This window comes from Neoarius graeffei, chromosome 18 (assembly GCF_027579695.1).
Source record: "Neoarius graeffei isolate fNeoGra1 chromosome 18, fNeoGra1.pri, whole genome shotgun sequence".
In the NCBI taxonomy this organism is placed as follows: domain Eukaryota; kingdom Metazoa; phylum Chordata; class Actinopteri; order Siluriformes; family Ariidae; genus Neoarius; species Neoarius graeffei.
The window spans coordinates 3,519,064-3,542,299 of record NC_083586.1 but is presented as its reverse complement, the minus strand read 5'-3'; the positions used below and the strand labels follow the sequence as shown (position 1 = coordinate 3,542,299).

At 41.1% G+C, this 23,236-nt stretch overlaps 2 protein-coding genes across 2 annotated transcripts in view; one reads left to right on the top strand and one right to left on the bottom strand.

Annotated features, from left to right (window-relative positions):
* Positions 1-16,672, bottom strand: part of LOC132865887 (histone-lysine N-methyltransferase PRDM7-like) — a 36,526-nt gene extending 19,854 nt beyond the window's left edge. The window contains exon 1 of the mRNA XM_060898398.1: positions 16,582-16,672. The gene's annotated coding sequence lies outside the window, so the exon portion shown is untranslated. The remainder of the gene's footprint in view (positions 1-16,581) is intronic.
* The window catches only part of LOC132865856 (zinc finger protein 850-like), a 1,522,149-nt gene that overhangs the window by 1,276,715 nt on the left and 222,198 nt on the right, over positions 1-23,236 (top strand). The gene's annotated exons all lie outside the window — the stretch shown is intronic.

Sequence of the window (23,236 nt, the reverse complement as noted above, 5' to 3'; positions counted from 1 at the left end):
AGTGAAAACCTCCTTCCATCAGCAAGGGCATTGAAGTGAAACGTGGCTGGGTCTTTCAGCATGACAATGATCCCAAACACACCGCCCGGGCAACGAAGGAGTGGCTTTGTAAGAAGCATTTCAAGGTCCTGGAGTGGCCTAGCCAGTCTCCAGATATCAACCCCATAGAAAATCTTTGGAGGGAGTTGAAAGTCCGTGTTGCCCAGCGACAGCCCCAAAACATCACTGCTCTCGAGGAGATCTGCATGGAGGAATGGGCCAAAATACCAGCAACAGTGTGTGAAAACCTTGTGAAGACTTCCAGAAAATTTTTGACCTCTGTCATTGCCAACAAAGGGTATATAACAAAGTATTGAGATGAAATTTTGTTATTGACCAAATACTTATTTTCCACCATAATTTGCAAATAAATTCTTTAAAAATCAGACAATGTGCTTTTCTGGATTTTTTTCCTCATTTTGTCTCTCATAGTTGAAGTGTACCTATGATGAAAATTACAGGCCTCTCTCATCTTTTTAAGTGGGAGAACTTGCACAATTGGTGACTGACTAAATACTTTTTTGCCCCACTGTATATTATTTGTTTTTCTGCTGTGTTGTATGTTCCCATCTAAATGTTTGCACTGGGGTGTGTGCTTTCCATCTCATTATATAATTTTCCCGCACCTTCTCATGTCGATCTTGCTTTCTTCACTACACTTTCTTCCTCGTCCGTGCTTTTATTCTGATGAACACATTGATGTAATTTTCTTGTCTCTAGTGTAAAAAATGATATTAGGTAGGCTATCCAGTGCTGGATTTACATACTTTGCAGTTTAACATTTGATACATTTTAGAATGTTAAACTTGTCGCGTCTGTGCTCAGTGCTTTCCTAAATTGTCGGCCGCAAGAAACCCTTGCATGAATGCGCGCGTTTTTTTTTTTCGTCGTTCGCATGCTGAAAAATTCACTCGCAAATGCGAGTGAAATGCAGGCCTAGACATTAAGCATTTACCACTGGTGGCCCAGTGGGCCAGTGGAATTGAAAAGTTACTGGCCCAAATGGAAAATGTGGTGGCCCGAATGCGCGCGGTACCCGAACCACAGCTGCCGTAGGCAGCCCTGTGCTCACTCTAGGACCCAAATTGTTTTAGCAAAAAGTGCTAAAGACTCAAATTTTTCTTTAGCAATTTGCAATTTCGCTTAGCAAGAAATGCTAAAAGAACAATTTTCTTTTTAGCAAAGTAATTTTTTTAGCAAGATATGTTATACTTCTAAATGTTTCTTGCACTGACATAATATTGAAAAATGAATTGTTATTGTAGTTTGTTGGTGTTTCAATAGTGTTTGCAAGCTTGTTTCCTGCCTTTGTCTTTCCATGTTCTTGATTTATGTTCATAGCATGCTTATTTATTCTTGAATCCTCTTACTTTGATCATTTCATCAATTGTATATATGTAATGAAATCGTGTGTTTAATTTAACCCGCTTAATCTGGTTTACAGAGTCCATATATTTCATTATAATTATATCTAACATCTGGTGTGACGTGCTTTGCATTCTTTGCTATCTATGCACCTTTTAGCCCTTAGTCACCCTCTATAGTATGCTGACTGGCCTGTGTGGGTGTGTGTGTATAATTGGGATCCATGTGTGTGTGTGTTTAGGGGGAGGGGGGTGTCTTTATGGGTAGGATGAAGGGAGCTCAGGGAGTTAAAATCAATGGTTGTTTCTTATAAATTAATCTCATAACCCAAATATAACGATATTCACCATTAATTTCTCAAGTGAAACTTGCAGTCAAAACTTTGAACCATGTGCGTCAAAACGCTCTGAAAACAAGGTACACTTGGTCGATATATCCTGGTTCATCTGTGAGTTCTTCCAAAGTTCTGTCAGGGTTGATATGTAGAAAATACGTCTTTAGAATGGTTATATCGTGTTTTTATCCCTAACTGAGAAAGCTAACAGAATATTCTAATATGTTATCTCACTTTTTAGATAAGTTTTTGTCATACGTAAAGTCGGATAATTTATTTTCAACAAACCTCGCTATAATCTTGTTCACTAATGAGCAAGAATTGGCAACATTATCAGCACAACTCGGAAATTGATCATTTTATATGTAAGGTCCGATGCTATTGGAAGACGTAATTTGCGGTCAACCAATAAGAAGCTTCGAAACTCAGGGGCGTTGGTTATAAATCAAAACATCGAAGATGGACACGAAAGGCAGGGCCTGAATTTCATTTTTCAGAATGGGGGGGGGAATTCCCCCCCTCAGTGACTCAAATGGGGGGGATTTACACAGTTTGGGGGGGGATTTATACAGTTTGTGGGGAACGCTACTTGTGGGCTTAAATAGCTTAGGTCTTACCTTCTGCCACTACTCAGATTGAAGATCTCTACAGTATGTAACCTTTTGTCACCATTTGAGGTATCCTTTTTAGTAGACTTTTCATTTTGATATCGCCAAATTTGGATAGCATTGTCAGACAAAGGGTGGATAAATGCAAGTATTATTCCCACCAGCCGTCTAAGATATGGACTGTTCAGTTTCGGGTGGAGGGTAGAAAACCACCACAAAATGAAAGAGATCCTTTACAGCATGACATTGCTGACTGACTGTTATGCCATCAAACACCAATAGAGATCTTGCAGTCACATGACCGGAAAGTACACAACCGCCATCTTGTCGGTCAAAAACGCTGCTGAATACTGCTGCACTCGTGTACAGAATGGATCAATTTCAACCGACGGACTACACGGCTCATTTTTCTAATGAACAGATAACTAGATATATGTCTAAAATAAACGATCTACAGATTAGTGACCCTTATGGCTTACCGGACGGAGTTTTCACGACCAGATTTTGAACTGCCAGCGGAATACCCAGACGTGTATAATTACCTCATTATCTTTCCCTTGCTGTTCAGTGATGAAGCACCGCGTGATTATAAATCTCTGGACAGTTATCTTTACAGAAATTCAGGATTTGTCAGTGACTCAGATGTAGCATCTTGTAAACAAGAATCCTCATTGGATGGGTAAGTCACTTAAGTATTGAGTATAGCACTGACCAGCCGATTATAGAATAGAATAAGGTAATTCCAGCTGTAATTCCAAATCTTCCGTCTTGTTTACATGGATCTGGCGTTGGAGAGGTAGAGGCTTAGCAGTGGAGGTTTGAGTGGCTGTTTTCTGAGCTTAGTCAACAGGCCGGCTCTGCAGCCTTGCTTTTGCTTCCGCTCCCGACACCGCCTCCTTCGCTTTGCTCCCGATAACAATCCACGGAGACCCCGCTGGTCTCGCTATCTCGTCCGGAATGTTGTGCATGCGATGGAAATCGCTACAAACCGTCATTTTCTGCTGGAAACAAATGTCCAGTAAGTCCATACGGTTGTAGTGGATATTGAAGTCTGGTACAGACGAACAACACGCAAAAATACACACAAAAAACATAAAAACCGTGCACAGGTAGGGAGAGCTTGTAGCCGCAGCCGTTGTAGTAGAATTGTATATAGTAGGGTTTTCCAGAAGAAAAGGTAGAAGTAAAAGCAGAAGTAGAACCAGAAGTAGAAGTAGAAGGCGGAAATATGGCGTTTGACCTACAAGATGGCGTCTGTCACAATCCGGATCGGCTGTGACGTCACATGCAAGTGCTCCATAGCCTTTTTCTAGCAGTGCAAGGCTCTAGGAAGAGTTTGGAAGGTTGTGTGCCTTTTACAGTAGTTAAGCTAATTTTACAACCTCCTTAGTGTTGCTTTACACAGCTGCTTCTTCCTCATCTTCATGCACTATTCTTTAAGTGTCACTGCTTCGTTTAATTATAAAAAAAAGAAAAAAAATCAGTCTGTTCTTAATAGCACTCAATGAATTTATTGACACAACAAGTCTAACTTAAAATCTAACTTAAACCAGTCTACTGACTTTTCAGGATTCTCTTAACTATGTTTGTGTCTCTTCTTTTAGTGGCCATCTCTTTAAACCAGTGACCTTTGCTTTTTCCTTTTATAACATTTTTATATCATCTTTATCAACTTTTATATCATTTTTCTATTCTCATGTCTGATCTGATCATCCCTGTCCTCTGTTTAATGTCTACAATTAAAATAAGAAAACACTATCAAACTGTTCTTAACACTGAATGAATTTACAAACTTTGTTTCAGTCCACATATAGAATGTTATATAGAATATAATAATATAGAATTCATCTTTGCTGAGTGCAGGATTCTTGTACATATGTAGTCTTTCCTACTCTTTCTCCTAGTGGTCATCCCTTTTGTCAGCATCAGTGTCCTTTGCTTTTCCTTGTAAATACTTTTTTCTTATAGCCATGCTCTGATCTAATCCCCTTTGCAACGTCGACGTTAATGTTAGCTGTCTCGTCCTGTGTATTCTCAGCAGTATTCTCAATGGTATCACTCACACTGCTATTACCACCATCGGATTCAGGAGTTTTCCTCTTAGCAGGGGAAACTTCTGCCACTGCACTTGTACGTTTTAGCCAGCGGTCCATGTGTTTTACAGCGAAAGTCCGAGAGAGGAAGAGTGTGCGCGCTGTATCTGTGCGTGTGTAAACTGTCTGTGTCTGCTGTTTTTGTTCTGAGTAGGCTACGGGGGGAGATAAGAAGGGGGTCAGTCAGTAAAAGGAGGGTTAAATTCAAGTAACCTTGAGAACAGAAGGTAGTCGCGCATTCACACTGATCCATTATTAGATTGACGTTGTCAGGCAATGCAGTAATGTGTGCGGGAATCTCTCGCATTAGAATCGTTAAAGGTGCGGGAATTTAAAAAAACATGCGCAATACCCGCAATCCCGCGCCCAAATTCAGGCCCTGAAAGGTACTGTTTATCTTGAGAAATCGCAATTGTTTGATGGATTTTGCTTAAACTTTAAATGACTTTCGCATAAAATGCGAATACAGATGATTTTCTTTTCGCAAATTGGAATAAAACTTCGCAATTTGCGGACATGCGAGCGGCTAGCGTGAGCCCAGCAGCCGCTGCAAGCACCACAGGTGCTTGCACAAAGAGGGGGGTCCGGGGGCCCTCCCCTGGGAAATTTTGATTTTTCAATTCATATTCGTGCATTCTGGTGCATTTTAAGGTGAAATTAATTTAAAGATTATTAATATTTTGCTAACATTATATCTTTGTTTGTTCACATTGATATTTTATTGTTTGCATTTCTTGTTCTATCAATTTCTTAGTTACATTTAAAATTTTCCTTTGTTCTTGTTCTCTGTTCGTTTAACACATGCTGTTGATTACTGTTTTACATTAACAATTGTTTGTATAAGTTTTAGAATAAGCTAAGTTTTGCCTCACCATGCAACTAACTTGTTTATAGAATAAGCTTTGCCTGTAACCCACCCTGTGTGATGGAGACATATTTTCCTTTTTTGTCATGGTTTCAACTTTGGCTCATATATTCTCAACATTGTAGATATTGAATTCTCACCACTGTAGATATTCTTATAGAAATAGAGGTACAATGAACTTTTTACATACACCTTTATATAATAGCCACAAGACACACACAGGCCAGTCCCAAGTCTGGATGAAAGGTGAGGGTGGCATACTAACCCTCATGCTGGATTTAAATGGGCATTTTTATTGCCCATGAAGAAGTTTTATTTCTTAATTAATAAAATATCATGAGAATCACTGACAAACCATACATTTCCTGAAAGGGTGGACTTTGGGGAATAATCTAGTGAGATTTTTGCAAAGCCTTACCTGCTCGGGGGTGATTTATAACCCTAATTCCCTGTTAATTAGCTAATTAACAGGTATGCTCAGGTGAGCCAAAAAGGGGTGAAATGTTTTTTTTTAATAAGACAAGATATAAACACCAAATTTTCAGGATATGTCCTTGGGGGAACTAGTAGTAAATTTTTGCAAATTCAGCTCATTTGCATAAACCGTTGCCATGGCAACAGCAGATACCCTAGCAACTGGGGGTATACTGGGTTTAGCATGGTCTGCTTGTACCAGAGAGGGTCAGAATAGTTATTATTTTTGTTGTAATGAACTAATGTAGACCTAGTTTGGCTATTTTGATAGATTTCATCATCTTTGGATATTTGAATATAATATAATATATGGGATCAGATCTAATTTACCACATTATTTTCTCTGTTCTTCTATTTCAGTCATAGCAACCAACATTTATACTTCATTCTTGAATCACTAAAAGTTGATACACGTGTAGCCATATTTCTTGGCAGTGTATCCTGAAATTTTGATATTAATATACAAAGTTTGAACGATTTTACACCATCTGAAGCTAAAGCGCATCTGTTGAAATGCTGTTTTACGATTTGACGAGTTGTAAACCGAGCGTGACGTTGCGCGCTCTGATTGGCTGCCGAGTCAAAATGAAGCCGAACATTTCCGAAGATGCACGAAGACGACACACTCCTGCCGCGGGGCGGAGCGGAGGATGACAAACAAAGATGGCGGACCTCGGATCGAAAAGGTGCATTTTACGAACAATTTCTTCAATATTCTGGGTAAAATATGAGTAATAAAATTTGGTAATTTGTATCGAAAACGTACTGGCCCGCCCAGGCCACCGTTTGGCCAAATTTAGTGGCCCGAATTGGCCCGAAAGACGTAAAAAACACCGCCGGGCCATCGGGCAAGTGCTAATGTCGAGCCCTGAAATGTGCGCACTGTAGAGCCCTGCTTGTAATTATCCACGTGTTCAACAGATTGGCCCTTGATGACTGTGGGATCATGGTTTGGAGCCTGATTTCTAAAATCAATAATCATGTCCTTTGTTTTGGATGTATTAAGCACCAAGAATGAAAGATCACACCACCTAATAAAATCCTCCAAGACTGGACCATGGCTGTATTCATTATTGTGTAACAAACTTACAATGACAATATCGTCTGCAAATTTTAAAATGTGCCTGTTTTCATAGACACCCTTACACATATCTGTATAAAGGATAAAAAGTAAGGGAGAGAGAACACATCCCTGAATGAATAAGTTTAACTAGACAATTCCCCTGTGGGAAATCGTGAGAGTGATGCAGTGGGCGTAGCAGTCGCTATTGCAGGAGTTGTACTGTACTGTGTGAATGTGTGACTTGCTATGATGCTCCGATGCTATGATCATGTGTGTGCTTGAGAGAGAGAGAGAGAGAGAGAGAGAGAGAGAGAGAGAGAGAGAGCAGCCCCTCCCCCATCTGTTCCCTGACTGGAGCTCGTTGCCTTGGTGACGGTGCTCAGGTGCAGAGCAGAGACATAAGATTGCAGGCAAAGAGCTTTTTCTCAGATTTCCTTCTCCTCGAACAACGTCAATTTACACGAAAATGAAAGGAGGTATTCAGAAAATTCTTTCACATTGAGTGCTACAAGGCTCTCATGAAGACATTGATGTAATTTTTTTGTCCCTAGTGTAAAAAATGTGGACAACAGAGTGAGTTGAAAACAACTAACATTTCTGATTTTGTAGTAAAAGCACTGTCGGGATTATAATGGGAGTCAACGGAGCAGTTGGGCTGTGAACCTGTCACTTTGAGGCTTCTTGTGCGAAAACTGTAAATCCTATCATTTAGGTAGACACATCATGTGAATCAAGACAAGTGTGACTCCAACTTTGAGAAATTAGAGTGCAGAGCATTTTTTCAGGATTTTCCACTAGGAGACCCAACAGGCCCCAGAGTCCATGCGGCTGCACCGCTGCGGCATATTCTGTGATGCAAAATGGTTCACCAATCACCATACAGACAAACACACTACAGTGACTACGTTTACATGCACGTCCAAATCAAGCTGCTGTCGGTAATCGAGCAAAGGGTCCCAGCAGGGGTGCCAGAGAAATCCAATCCTACATGCACAAGTGAAATCGGGCTATTGTGCAAGGTGCATTGTGCACCCGAGCCACACATGGCGCTACACGCCCCATCGTGTTGGTACACTTCCGGTTGTCATCATGAAGAAGAGCTATAGTGTTGCCAGATACTGCTGACATTTTCCAGCCCAAAACATGTTCAAATACGCTAAAATGCACTTAAAACCCCCAATCTGGCAACACTAGCAGTTCCGTGTTCAAGCTGTTAGGCTTGCTCTAACAGACTATGGCTACAAACTGTCCGGCGCAGACCACTGTTTTGTAAGACAACTTATTTTGCACAATAATATTTTTCTAAAGTCCATTTTTTGCTTACAAAAAAATATTTTTTTTTTTGCTTACAATTTAACTTGTGTCTTAATAAACACACAAAAAGTTCAATTGTTTTGTTTTTATTGACATTCTTCAGATGTTGGAGATATATATATATATATATATATATATATATATATATATATATATATATATATATATACATACACACACACACACACAAATACAATGACTTGTTTATATACACAATTCACAGCTATGCAACAGCTGTACAGATGTATTTGGTGATACAGTAAGTGAGCTAAATTTTAACAGTGCAAACAATGCCACAAAAAGAAAAGATTCATGCCGTTGTCATGCCGACCGAGGCTGTTGTGTTTCCCGCTTGTGGTCTCGTCACTCCCGGAAGTAGCTCGACAACTAGCTCGATAGGGTATACATGCTCAAAGTAGCTCGGCAGAAATCGCATAAACTAGGTCGTGTAGCTCGATTCCGAGAAATCAAGTTCGGTTCAATTTCAGCCGAATTAAGGTGTATACATGGCATTTTGAACTTCGATTTCAGTCGAGCAACGGCAGAAATTCGATTCTCTCTATGTGCATGTAAACGTAGTGAGTGACTACACAGCTATCAAGAGCAATTACCAAGCACAAATGTTACAGGGGCAAAGACAGGTTTTTAATTTGGGCACCATGGCGAGCCTAAAAATTTTTTTTTTTTTACTATTTTCGCGCGTAGCGTGCAGAAAATTTTTGACGTATCATTTTTAGTAATTTTTTTTAACCAATTATAAATATATCGAGCCATAAAAATAATAGAAATTACATAATCATGTGCAAGTATAAAGTAGTGCTGTATCTAAAAAGTCAAAGGTTTTCTCCAACATTCTGAATAAATAAAGATAAAAATATTTTGTAAGCCTAATTATGATCACAGCATCTATTTGGGCACACATCTATTTCAACTTCCAATATAATTTGGTATAAATTAATTGGGGCATAAATGGGATAAAAATAGTTTTCACTTAAGTTTAAAAATAAGTTGGTACAAAGCAGATTACATAAAAGTCTCACATAAAATATGTAATAAAAATCCATAGCGTACCTGGCAACTGTAAGGCAGCTGTTGCAGACGACAAGTCAATGACCTCGACCTTGTCAACAATATCGTCTGATGTCTTCTGACTGTTCTGTCGTGTGATAAACCTCCCCATTCCCCCACCTGTAGATTTAATAATGCCATTGATTGTGCGTTTTCCATGAATATATGAACTGCTCTTATTATGTGATTTACCAGTTGTCTTAGGTCTACCACGACCCGGTATGACGACCACTTGTCAATCTAATATACTATCAACAGTATCACAAACCGACAGCCACGTGTTATCATGAATCGTTGAGAATTTCACAACATAAACAAAGGAAGTATATTTTATGACATTCAGACGTCAGAGACTCAGACACGGCTTACGGTAATCGCTAGACGCATTTCATGTTCACTTCATCAGGGATGTGATTGGCCAAGGACAAAAAAGCAGGAAAATATATAGACCCATAATACGACACGGCAGCAGTGTGGTGTGGTATAAACAGGCAGTTTCAGAGAACTTTACCCATGAGATGTTATAATGACTCAGCATCCCGTTAATGGCCAAATGGAATTCAAGGTGAGCAGTTTAACTCCACACAGAAAGGCCCTCGCCGGCCACACGGCTCGAACCCAGGACCTTCTTGCTGTGAGGCGACAGTGCTAACCACTACACCACCGTGCGGTCTAATAATAATAATAATTATTATTATTATTATTATTATATAATTATATCATATAATTATCATCATGATAATTGCATGAACAGGCCAAATCCCAAACGGCTCCTGGTTGAAGACGGACTGCACTACTGTAGAAGCCTTTTTATACTTTCTATAGGGCAGTTTTGGAGAGAGCTGGGGGGCATTTGGGATTCAGTTAATTATTATTATTATTATTATTATTAACAAAAGAGCAGCTAGCGGCGGCTGAATCCCAAATGTCTCCCAGCTCGTTTATAGATGTGTTACTAACTAACTAACTAACTAACTAACTAACAACAATTTCCAGTGAATTCAAACTGGAACACACTTTAAAACTACTACCTGGAAAACAAAACTGTTGATGAATTAACAAACTGATTAATTCCTAACTTCACTCATGTGTACTTATGTAAAGTATTAAATTAGTTTGCAAGCTAACAGTGTAATGCACTGGTGCCATGGTGGTGGCCCGCAGGCCGAATCCGGCCCGAATGAACATCTAATCCGGCCCCCTTGCAGCGCTTGAAACTAACGGTGTCCCGATGTCCCGGGGACCATAAAAAATGTCATCGGGACACAAAATTATCATATCTGGGACAATCCCGGGACAATGGAAAAAAAAATAGATCTAGAAAAAAAGTTCTACATTAATATTATTTACAAAGCCGTAACACATATGTAGACATTCACCTAATTTGTCAATTTTAATTTTAAAACGTTAACAGCGAAAAATACATAGTAGCTACACTTTCGATGCACCTGCATCCGTAGGCTACAGAGCAGCGCATTCTGTTCTAGAATCTTCGGCCGGAGTCCGCATTATATGGACTTGGAATGGAATTGCTACCGCACACGCTGCGCCGACTCTTGCCAGAACAAAAATGCTGAAGTGGTTGAAGCGGACCGACCGCGGGGAAGAAACTGAAAGCCCAGACATAACGTCTCCGGGACCTTCAGGATCCAAAGTGTCATCGCCTGGTCTGCAGGCAACGCTAGCAACTGAATGAACTTAATGAACACTGTTAGACACGTTATAAAATACAACAGGAATGATGTGGATGATATTGACGGAAGATACCGTTCAACAGAATAAGTGAGTTTTCTTGGTGTCTTTCTAGTTCAGAAAGTTTAGTCAGTCAGCAGCACAACTAGGCTCGGACCTGCCACTATGCTGATGTTGCTAACATTTGCACCCGGCAGCGAAAGTTCATAAAATGGATAACGGTAATGGTGAAAATTATAAGTTGGCCTTATAAGTGCCAACAGATATTCAAGGTATAAGTAGATGAAATGAACATAAAAGGGGTCTTATTTTCAACTAAAGTGTACTGCAGATGTAGGGAGTTGAAACATTTTCTGAATGAGCTAGTTGGCCCCTTTAAATAAACGAGTATCTATTCATACAGTGAGATCGCCAAAGTTTAATAAACTGAAAATGCAATAACTGTAATTTTGAAGTAGATGATGTATTGGACATGTGTCACTTGTGTCTTGTGACTTATTGTAAAAATGATATAAAGGGTTCAAAATTGCATAGTTACAAATATAATAGTAACTTCATATGATAATATTAACCACTGGTTATTTCAGAGAGGAAAAAAATGGGGACACTATTGCTTCCATTCGGGACAATACAACACAGAATTCGGGACCACTGGGGGACACAAAGAAAAAAAGTTAATTTCGAGCCCTGCCCCCTTGCTGATGGCCCTCTAATCGTTCGGCCGGCAGAGAGCCATCAATGTCTGCCGCACCCCATCGAACAATTATTACAGAACAATTACCTGTCTTTCACTGCCGATCACATTGACGTCAGAGGCGGAGATTTGCCTGATGGCCCTGCCATTTGCATCGGTCCAATTTGCGCCACAGACTGTTTAAATTTTAAATTATATTGCCACTGTCAATTTTATCAGAGCGAGAGGGCTCAACCACCGTCAATTCGATGCATTTTTATCTGAAAATGACATCCACCAGGGCCTTCCCTATCACACCGATGTGCGTTGGTTGAGCCGAGGCGCAGTGCTCAAACGGTTCTACAAATTGCGCAAAGAGATAGCCGAGTTCATGCAGGCTAAAGGGAAGCCTGTGGAGGAATTGGACGACACCGAATGGACCAGGGACCTTGCCTTTTTAGTGGACATTACCGAACACCTGAACTTATTGAATGTTAATATGCAAGGTCGCAACAAACTCGTTACCGAGTATTACGACGGTGTCCGTGCGTTTCAACGTAAACTTGCGTTATGGAAGGCACAGCTCTGTCAGCGCAATGCAGCCCACTTCCCCTGTTTGAAATCTCTGTCTGTCAGTCATCAGAGCATGGACAAGTATGCAAACTTGCTTTCCGGTCTCATGCACGAGTTTGCCAATCGATTCACGGTTTTCACTGAACTGGAAAATGACTGTTTTTTGGCTCTCCATTCACCACGGATGCTTCCGAGGTCCCCGAGGCGATGAAAATGGAACTGATAGACTTGCAATGCTGCACGCGGTTGAAGGACATGTACAAATCTGTTGGTATTGAATCATTCTACCAATCGTTGCCACCTGAGTACCCGACTATCACTGCATTTGCAGGTAAAATACTCTGTATGTTTGGGACAACATATTTATGTGAGCAGGCATTTTCAGTTATGAATATTAATAAATCGAAAATGCGCAATCGTATGACACATGGACATCTCAACGATGTCATGAAAATAGCCACGGCCCAGAGCCTGTCCCCCAATGTGGACAAGCTGGTGAAAAATAAAAGGCTTCTGGCTTCGACATGTAAAATGTAGCTGGCTTGTCTGCCCATGTAACATAGTGCTGTGAAGTAATGATTGGGAGGGTATGTTTGTGGGAGTGGGAGTTTGTGGGAGTTGTTTAAGTTAATGTACCATCTGTTATTTATGTCTTTTTATTATTAAGTTCTAGTGAATATTTAGTCACTTGGCCTGTTGGTGGAGTACTTAACCTTGGCACATCTTTTGACTTCTTTAGGGCTACTTAGGGCCATCTTTTTTAATTGGCCTAATTAGGCCTGTGTATTGACATGGTTTTATGTGCAAGTTGTCAATAAATCTGATCAAAGTAATTTACAGTTTAGTTGTGTTTTTATGTGCCCTTGTCCATTTTGTTGTTTTTTTATTATTTAAAAAAACAAACATTTATAAATAATATTTATATTCATAAATGATATCAAATAGTATGTCTATTTGTTTAGTGTTTGGTCTTGTCACGCCGGTAATGCGGCCCCCTGAGGTCCCACTTGAAAACAATCTGGCCCCCTGACCAATTTCACCCTGGCACCCCTGGTGTAATGTGTTTCTACATCCAGGCTGCTTTAGCACACACACACACACACACACACACACACACACACACACAGCCAACATGGACTGAGAGAGGACCCCCCCCACACACAAACTCTCAGACACTCACCCAGAAGTTTCTTCACCTCATCTTCACTCATGTAAACGTTGACACTCGGGTGGTTGTTATGGCTGTTGGTGCTGATTACCCCGCTGGGTCTGGCGAGGCACAGGGCCACCTGGAGCAGCAGGAGCAGCACGCAGCCCCCGAGTGTCCTGAGGGCTGGAAGCGGCCGAGCGCGGAACTCCGTCCGGCGACCCTCAGCACCCCGCACCGCCTCCTTTTGCCCCAGCATCGCACCTTCACTCTTCCCTCACACTACTTTAGCAAACCCGGTGCTTCCTGGCCGAGCTAACCGTAACGCTAACGATGCCAGCTAGCTAGCTAACTCTGTTCAAGTCTTCAAGACTCGGGTCACATAAAGGTTACTCTCGCGTTATGCATAATGGACTTTTTTTTATTATTACTGGTACCGCTTAACCTAGGGTAGGTTATTGTGCGCACATGTGGCTCATTGGAGTTGCCTATGGATAATGTCATAGACATATAAACATAGACACCGCATTGAGCTGGTGGCCCGTTGCTGGGATACGTCAGAGTGTCCGCCATATTGGATGTGGCAAATCTTCCCCGTAAACCAATGCAAGTAAATGGACTGAACTTCATAAAGCCCCTTTCTACAATAATATTTAACTCGATGCCTTTTATTTACCCATTAAGACACACACGTATATATTTGGGAAAAAAAACAGGCATCAAAACAACACATAACTTTTAATGTGATGGTTATAAATAGTGTGCGAAATACCCTGTACACTGCAAACTAGCGACAGATACGTGATAGATAGCTCAGGTAAGCTAATCAGTCAGCATACCGTAGCAAGCTACCAAAACCTGAGGCCACAATAACCAACCTACAAGACTGAATATGATAAATGATGGAAATAGTGGAAAAACTGGAAATAGTGAATGAAAATAAAAATGTACTGTTTTATTTATTGAGTCACCACACAGACCTACTCTCGCTGAATAAAGTGAGCTGAATGACCGCCAAACTGAGTTCGGCCAGGTTCTAACGTCATACCAAAACAAAATACATCACTGATTCCTTCACATTCAGAAAGGTTAAAAACATTCAACATACGTTCAAAAACGTTCATCATAGTGTGGCACTGTATTATCTAATTCTCACTGCTTATAACTCTACACCCCCCCAGTGGGGATGAGCTGGGAAACTGAAGACTGAAGGAACAGTATTGAAAAGTATTTTTCCAGTCTCACCTGTGAAAGGTAATCCCATGTGATCTCGTTTGGACGGTAAACCTGTTGGTACAGTTAAACGCAGCACATGAATGAGGCATCTTTATTCTCGGGTTGAAGAATCTCCACTTTGCCACATCCAATATGGCGGCGAGGATGACGTATGATTCTACGCAGAAGGCGGCGTCTATGTTTATATGTCTATGGATAACGTGGTCCTACCCCCCCCCCAAAAAAAACGAATTTGCATGATTCACGAGGGTCGCATTTTTATGCCTGAAAATCCGGAATTCCGGAAAAATCCGGAAGAATCACATCGTCGTTCATGTTATGAAGCGACTGAACAACAAATTGAAATATATATGCCAAAAAATGACATTTAACAACAATTTAAAAAATACTTGGGGTTTTCCACCCTTATGAAACAGGATATTTTCTTCTAATTTGGGCGATTTTCCTAAGTTCTATTTTGGGCCTTTTGACAAGCCTGTAATTTGAGTGCCGTTATACGGTATGTAATTGGGGCTGTATTTGCCCTTGTGTTATGTCAAAGACGCTCAAAGTTACACAGTAATGACATCAGATTCTGACATCAGCCATCTCAGTAACCAAATTTTAGTTTTGTTTTTCTTAACCAACATGATCTTTTGTGTATATCTTATAACATAGATCTTCGTTTTCCTTGTTAAATGTATACTTACATGGTACTTGGTTAATTAATTGCAACTGATTGAACCAAATGATAAGACATAACTTGGTTTAAAATTTGGTCTCCCAGTGAAGCTGGTTTGGCATTGACTAGGAAACCAAATCTGGCCACTGGGAGACCATTTGTTTGCCCAGTAACTATGTTAAAAATGCTCTGGTAGAGTGAAATTTGTGGCTGAAAACACAGTTTTAATGAGAAATGTAGAGCATTTTTTAAAGCTGTGTACACTCTAGCTCGACTGCATAGACACTCATTATAAAGTCTGAATTTCTCCAGAATTGATCATGGTGATTGATCTGTGACTGATCAAAAAGTATAGAACGTAGCAAAAAAGTTGAATGCCAGATCCACACAGGAGAAGTTTGTCTCCGTTTTAAAGTTTGAATCATGTCTCTAGGTGAAAGCATGCCAGAGCAGCGGATGTTTGAAAAACGTTGAAAATGTGCGATTTTTTTCATTTGTTCCCATAGAAATGGATGGGAAATTGTGTGTGATTTTTTTCGCGACTCGCGAAAAAAATCGTAGAATGCTGAACAAAGTAATAGCACACCGAGTCCGATCGAGCCGCACGTTTTGATGTATTGTTTGTCTGTGTGCGATGTACGGTTATTGGGTTATTCGAAATCGAAATTTGTAGGGAAGATGAATAAGTTTAAGAAGAAGAAACACGCAGAAGAAGAGTTTGCAGTGCCTAATAAAGCCCTGCGTATAAAACCAGCCCTGAGTTAAAGTAAGAGGTTTCATTGCTGCCAGAGCTAATTGTTAGACACAGTTCTCTCTCTCCAGGGATCAGAGGCTTCGAGCTCAACACCATACGATTCTTCCAACAACAAGACCTCCCGGTTCGGGAAACCATGCCTAAAACAGTCCCCTATGATTTCATCCATTTTCATTTTCAGTGTGTAAAGCTTTCTGCTCAACACGCTGCAGAGAGGGTGATTCTGCCTGATTAGCTTAACAACAACAACAACAATAATAATAATAATAATAATAATAATAATAATAATAATTTAAAAAAAATAAATAAAAACCCCGAGGGAAAAAAGTCTGTGAGAAATCAAGTTGAAATTTTGAGATATAAAAAGTTGGAATTGCGAGGAAGTCGCAATTTAGAGAAAGAGGAAAAAAAACAACCCGTGATGGAAATAAACTTGAAGTGAAGATTTAAATACTTTCAATACACAACTAAACAGGTTAGCCAAACTACAACTCTCTCCTGAGTGGATAAATAGTGCACTATCTAGGGTGCACACGGCATTATTTCATACTGAACGGAGTTCCTAAAACAGTAAAGTGGAGATATATTTGGGATTCGACCACACACCTTCAGTTTAACTTACCTCAGGGTTTTAAATCCTCAGAGCCAGACACAATAACGTGCTTTTATTTTTATAACTCGAGGGGCGAAAGCGGCTCAGGCGAGCAGCGGTTTTTCCTTCTCCAGTGTTTTCTGGCGGTTGGAGAAGCAGCTACTGGACGCGTTACCGCCACCACCTGGACTGGAGTGGAGTGGAGTTTCAGGGTGGAGGACGCTTATCCCATAGATTTACATAGAAGACTAGATTCCTCACCGCGTATTGAGGTTTTTCACCTGACGTCACAGGGTCACGTGACGCCCCGGTGTCCGCCATTTTGAAGGTCAAGCTACATACTAACGCTGCAGACAGAGAGGGAGAACCAGCTTGAAAAAAAAATGTGTTACAGACACCTGATCCAGTGTAAATAGCTGCCGGAGCGCGCTCCGGCTTGCTCCCCCTCAAATTAAGCAGCGCGCTCCGGCTTGCTCCCGGAGTGCTCCGGCCGAGGTTCCGGAGCGCGCTCCGGCTTGCTCCCCCTCAAATTAAGCAGCGCGCTCCGGCTTGCTCCCCCTCAAATTAAGCAGCGCGCTCCAGCTTGCTCCCGGAGTGCTCCGGCCGAGGTTCCGGAGCACGCTCCGGCAGTTATTTACACTGGATCCGGTGTAAATAGCTGCCGGATCATAATTACAGTAAACTAGTAAACACAGTAAAGGAAAAACTTGAGACTGAAAGGTTTTAACAGTCATCCAAATGACTGAACGTAAACATTGCTACAGTAACATACCAGCTACTATGTTGTTGACATTAGCTAGTGCTAACAGCTAGCTGCTAGTACACTGCTACAACACAGACACCGACCCTAATAATACAGTTCTTGGTCATTGCCTGGTAACAGCAAATTTATAACAGGCCATGTCTCAACAGACTAAGAAGTTATTTCAATAACATTTAATAACATTTTGTTTATCCTGAGGACCGAAAGTAAATGAAAATGTGAACAAACCTTAGCTGTAATAAGATGGCGACCACCGGCTCCAGGGACGACCCGCTGATGTAGGCATGTTACCCAGCCTGACACAAAATATTTGTACGCATCCAAACTCTTATATGCTTTCAGATCAATACCTGTGTATGGCGATGGGTTTTTAACGACATAGGTATACAGATAATGTGGGCCGAAGTCAGGTAAAGACGAGGGCTTCGTGTACTTCCGTACGTCAGTGAACAATCCTGGTGGAAGCAGGTAAACGTCGTTCTCTAAGCCTGCTAACCTCAATTTTTGCAAATACCTCTCCCTCTGCTCGCCCTGTAAATGCCCTACGTCGCTGGATAGTGAAAGTGTTTTCTGCATCTCACTCCTTTTTCTTTTATGTTTTTCGTTTGTCGCCTTCCTCGCATTCAAACTGATTCGAGCCGTGACGTCCAAAATGGCAGCCTAACGATGCATCACATGACTTGGTCACGTGGGTGAAAAACCTCAATTCCAGAACGTCCGCACAGGGCGGCCATCTTACCACAAACAAGGGGTATGAAGACTTACGCAAGCACAGCACAGCCCAGCACTCACATTATGATTTACAGGAAATCAAAGTACTGACTTTGATGACAAGATGATGTGTGTGTCTGTTTTAATTGTAGATGTTTATATCAGTATGTTTAGTTTTATTTTAACTGCACATTGGAGCCTAGTCAAATGAAATTTCAATCTTCTGTGCTAACATATATTGACTTTGACATGATAATCAGCTTTGAATGTTCTTTTTGTAAATGTAAAGATATCTTTTTGTCCTTGGAAGTATAACCACATGATTAATTAAATGCTTTTTTTGTCACAAACTACCGTGAGTCGCTGTCACTAAATACTATTACTTACTCGGGCAGTGCATTTGTTATTATGCTATGATGTGAGTTTATATTTGTTATTATGCTATGATGTGAGTTTATATTTGTTATTATGCTATGATGTGAGTTTATATTTGTTATTATGCTATAATGTGAGTTTACATTTGTTATTATGCTATGATGTGAGTTTATATTTGTTATTATGCTATAATGTGAGTTTACATTTGTTATTATGCTATGATGTGAGTTTATATTTGTTATTATGCTATGATGTGAGTTTATATTTGTTATTATGCTATGATGTGAGTTTACATTTGTTATTATGCTATGCTGTGAGTGCATTAGGTTTTTGAGGTGGATGAAGTATTTCTGAAGTTTCAGAAGGGAGTAAGCTGTTTATTTAACTTTAGCTTCCCCTACGGCCCTATCACATGTAAAAATATTTTCACTAAAAATTGGAAATAAATTGTATGGTTATTTGTCCGAAGGCCACAGTTATCCATAAGTATGCAGTGTTAGGCTTCTCACAGCATAGGAATTTCAGCATGCATCCTGTCTTACAGTCTGTAGTATACTGAAATATTTTCACCAAGCTATGCGTATTTTTTTAAAACATAAAATGATTATTCCTCATTAATATCATAAATACATACTTCCATTTGTTTTTTTATATAACAAACCAAACCGTTTGAATATCGATTGAAATTTGAGGAAGTTACGGTCATCTGAAAAGTACATATCGCTACCAACACAATGTAATGGGTAAGCCAGCTGTCTGAGGTAAGATGGCCGCCATGTGCGGACATTCGACTTCGTTGACGGGCAACGGGGACGAGGCTAGTCTTCTATGTAAATCTATGCCTATCCCAGCCGAACCCAAAAGCCAGTATCTCACTGGGCTGCGACAAATTGCGAACGTCATGCGCGAGAGAGTTTCAAAAGTGTCTTGAAACATTCGCGAGGCTTCTCAATTTCCTCGCATGAGTCGCAAAGTGTCGCCCCTTCATCGCTGATATTTTGAACATGTTCAAAAAATTAGTGCAACAAAATTTCTCTCAAAATAGCCGCAAATGCATCGCTGGTGTCGCAAAGCTGTCACGAACCCTTCTCAAGTCAGTTTCCGTGAGACAGGAAGTGCGAGTTCTTCAGCCAGTATCTCACTGGGCTGTAACAGCCTGCGGCTAGTTGGAGACACAGCAATTGCGATAAAATATGTGAATATCAATTCAGTGTGATTCCAAGTGAAAATTGTCACTAATTCATATATTTTATCACAATTGTTGTGTCTCCAACTAGTCGCAGGCTGTCGCAGCCCAGTGAGATACTGGCTTAATCCTCACACACTTCTACTAATAACATTTATAATGTAATTTTAAAAAGTGTAATGTTGCATGCCTGGACCCATTTGGTTGTTCTGAACATGTCCGGATTGGGGTTTTTTGTTTGTTTGTTTTCTGCCAGAAGTTAAAATTCTCTGGGGCTGGAATAATAAAGACTCCTCTGGGGCACATAAAGCCAGCATCTATTTGAACTGCTGCTCATACAGCATCACACACCAGCTGTCTACCCATTTCTATATGTAGGAACTCATAGACATTTGGCTAGTGTTACTTGCAGTTGACACCTCTCCCTTCCTGACTTTTGACAACATCAGGATTTGGACTCCCAATCTCTAGATGATAGGGTGAATGCTTTTCTGTTGCACCAATTAGGCACCACTGCCCAAGAAGCTCCAGCCATCCATTATCTGTTGCTGCTTATCCTGTCCTACAGGGTCGCAGGCAAGCTGGAGCCTATCCCAGCTGACTATGGGCGAGAGGCAGGGTACACTCTGGACAAGTTGCCAGGTCATTGCAGGGCCAACACATAGACACAAACAACCATTCACACTCACATTTAGAGCCACCAATTAGCCTAACCTGCATGCCTTTGGGGGAAACCGGAGCACCCAGAGGAAACCCATGCAGACACAGGGAGAACATGCAAACTCCACACAGAAAGGCCCCCATCAGCTGCTGGGCTTGAACCCAGGACCTTCTTGCTGTGAGGTGACAGTGCTAACCACTACACCACCGTGCCACCCCCTGCCCAAGAAGCTTTCTGTCAAAATCTTGTTGATGTCTACAAAAAGTATCCGTCCAAAGGGAAATTCAGTGTTGGGCAGTAGCATCACTACAAGTAGCATCATGAGTAACTTAACTAAATTTCTCAGTAACATCACTATTTACTGAATCAAATAGCTTTTCAGTAGCTTAACTCTTTTATTGATCAAGTAGCATGGCAATGGCCAAACAAGCTACTTTTTTATTGGGTATTTCTGTGATAAACACAGTGGAGCAGCTGCCTGCAGTCTAAAATTTTCCCCGCAACACAAGCACTCTCTCTTTTTTTATCTTTATTGAAAATAAGAGCAGCAAAATATTAATACAGTTATTAATACACAAACAACAAACCAAGATCCAGGGTGAGTTTTCAAATAAAAACATTAAATAATAAGCACAAATGAAAAAATTTAGCAGCTTTCTTGTTTTTGGAGTTAGATATGATTTTGATTTCCTGTTCAGTTTCCTTTTTGAAGGCTATAAATGAAGGTTTTGAATGACTAAACTTGGCTTTATGAATATGCCATTTTCCTAAAATGATCAACAAATTTATATATAATTCTTTTTATTTTGTTGTTATAGAAACCAAACAGTACATATTTCCAACACAGAGAAAAATCAGAGTCAAGTTTGGCTGTAATGTACCGGGTTATTTCTGTCCAGAATGTGATGGTAAAGGGACATTGCCAGAACAGGTGCATTATTGTTTCCGGGTCTGTCTCACACAATGAACTGTCCACATAAATGTCTCTCTTAAACTTAAGCATATAATGCTTGGCAGGATAGTATCTATGAATCAGTTTGAAAGACACCTCCCTTACTTTGTAAGGAAGTATCTGTATGAGAGGTTCCACACACTGCTCCAGTTCAGGTCACCAACAAGACCAATCCAGTATTGAACCACAGAGGGGATAGTGGTGATATCTGCCTGGAATAATGCACGAATATTGTGATTATTGTTCTTGTCTGTGACAGGGAAGCATACCTGACCCACTGAGGTCAATATGGGGTCCAGAGATGGTAAGCAATCTGGTTTTTCAGCCCCTCTGAGAAGAGTTAGGATACCAGAGGGAATGGCATCCATTACAATGGCAAACTCTTTTGGGGTAACAGGAATACCAAATGTTTGGAGGAACTCAGTAATTTAGCAGATTTCTATTATCACTGAGTAGTTGGGTTACTAGTTATGTTGTTGAACCAGGATTGAAAAAAAATAAGGATTTATTTTTATATTTAATGTGCTGATTATTCCAGATGAAGCATCTATTGGCCCTTTTCCACTACCCTTTTTCAGTTCACTTCAGCTCGCTTCAGCTCACTTCAGCCCGACACGGCTCGTGTTTCGACTACCAAAAACCATCACGACTCAGCTCGCTTCAGCCCTGCTTAGCCCCTAAAACTCGCACCGTTTTGGAGTGGGGCTGAAGCGAGCCAAACCGTGCCGAGTGAGGCTGGGGGCGTGAGCAGACACTCCCCTGTGCACTGATTGGTGAGGAGGAGTGTCCTCACATGCCCACACACGCCCCGCGAGCACGCTGGGATCTGTAAACACCGTAAACCCGGAAGGAGAAGAATTACGAATTACGAGAATTTCTGAAGCCTTATGCACCTCGCCTCATCTATACGCTCTTGCCAGTATCTGTTGGCGTTGTCAGTGACAACAAGCCACAGCACCAAGACCAGCAACACTAACGACTCCATGTCCTCCATGTTTATTGTTTACTATTCGGGTCGTGAGACTACCGCTTAAAAGATCACTGATGTCACTGTTTGCGCTGCTTAATGACATCACGTGACGTCCACCCACTTTCGCTAACTCCACCCAATGTGTCCACCCACTTCCAGCCAGCACGGTTCAGTGCGGTTGTAGTCGAAATGCAACTCCAACAGCCCCACTCAGCCCGACTCAGCACGGCACGGCTCAGCCCGACTCAGCCGCATTTGTAGTGGAAAAGCGGCATATGTGGGGAGAAGTTGTATTTATAAGTTAGTGACCATACCAAGAGCATTTGTTTATGGAAATTGGACAGGATTAGGGGAAGTTTCTCTATTTTATAATCACACAAGAGTATGTATTCAAGGCCTCCAATCATAGATAAAATGTACAAGCACTCAGGATTGTATGGGAGAGCAAAATATGTACACAGCTGTGTGCATCGCCAGTGGAAGCACTCTGTGGCCCTTTCCAAAACTAGCTACTTTACCCTCCCCCTACTCACTTCCACTTGATTTATGCATTATAGTATAGACCCCTTTCACTGACGTCACCCGAAACCGGAAGTAAACAGACCCTGAGCCAACTGTATGAGGAGCAAGCCTCCCAGACTTCTACAATTTAATAATAATAATAATTTAGGATGGTTTGGGGCTTGCTCGCTGCTGCCAGGTTGGTTGTTGAGTAGCCTGACTGTTTTTTTTCCTTGCGTGTGGTATCATTGTTGACGCGAGGTTGTTTTTTGAACATGCCAATGCGGACACAATTTCCCCTGATGAGTTATGACTTCAGACGCGATGCGTGTGTGGAGGTGTGGAGTCCGCGTGATATGTGCGTAAGAGAGGCTTCTCATGTGTTTGGAGATCCGCGCTCCGAGACAAGCGCAAGCACACACACCCCCAAGGGAAAAAAAGGGGCCCCCTGAAAATATCGGCATAGTTCGAACACTGAGTGTAGGCACTGGGTGTAAACAACAAATAGTTTACAATGTCTGGGTAGCAAACAGATGGCAGAATTGGTGTCAGGTCCTCCTTATGTT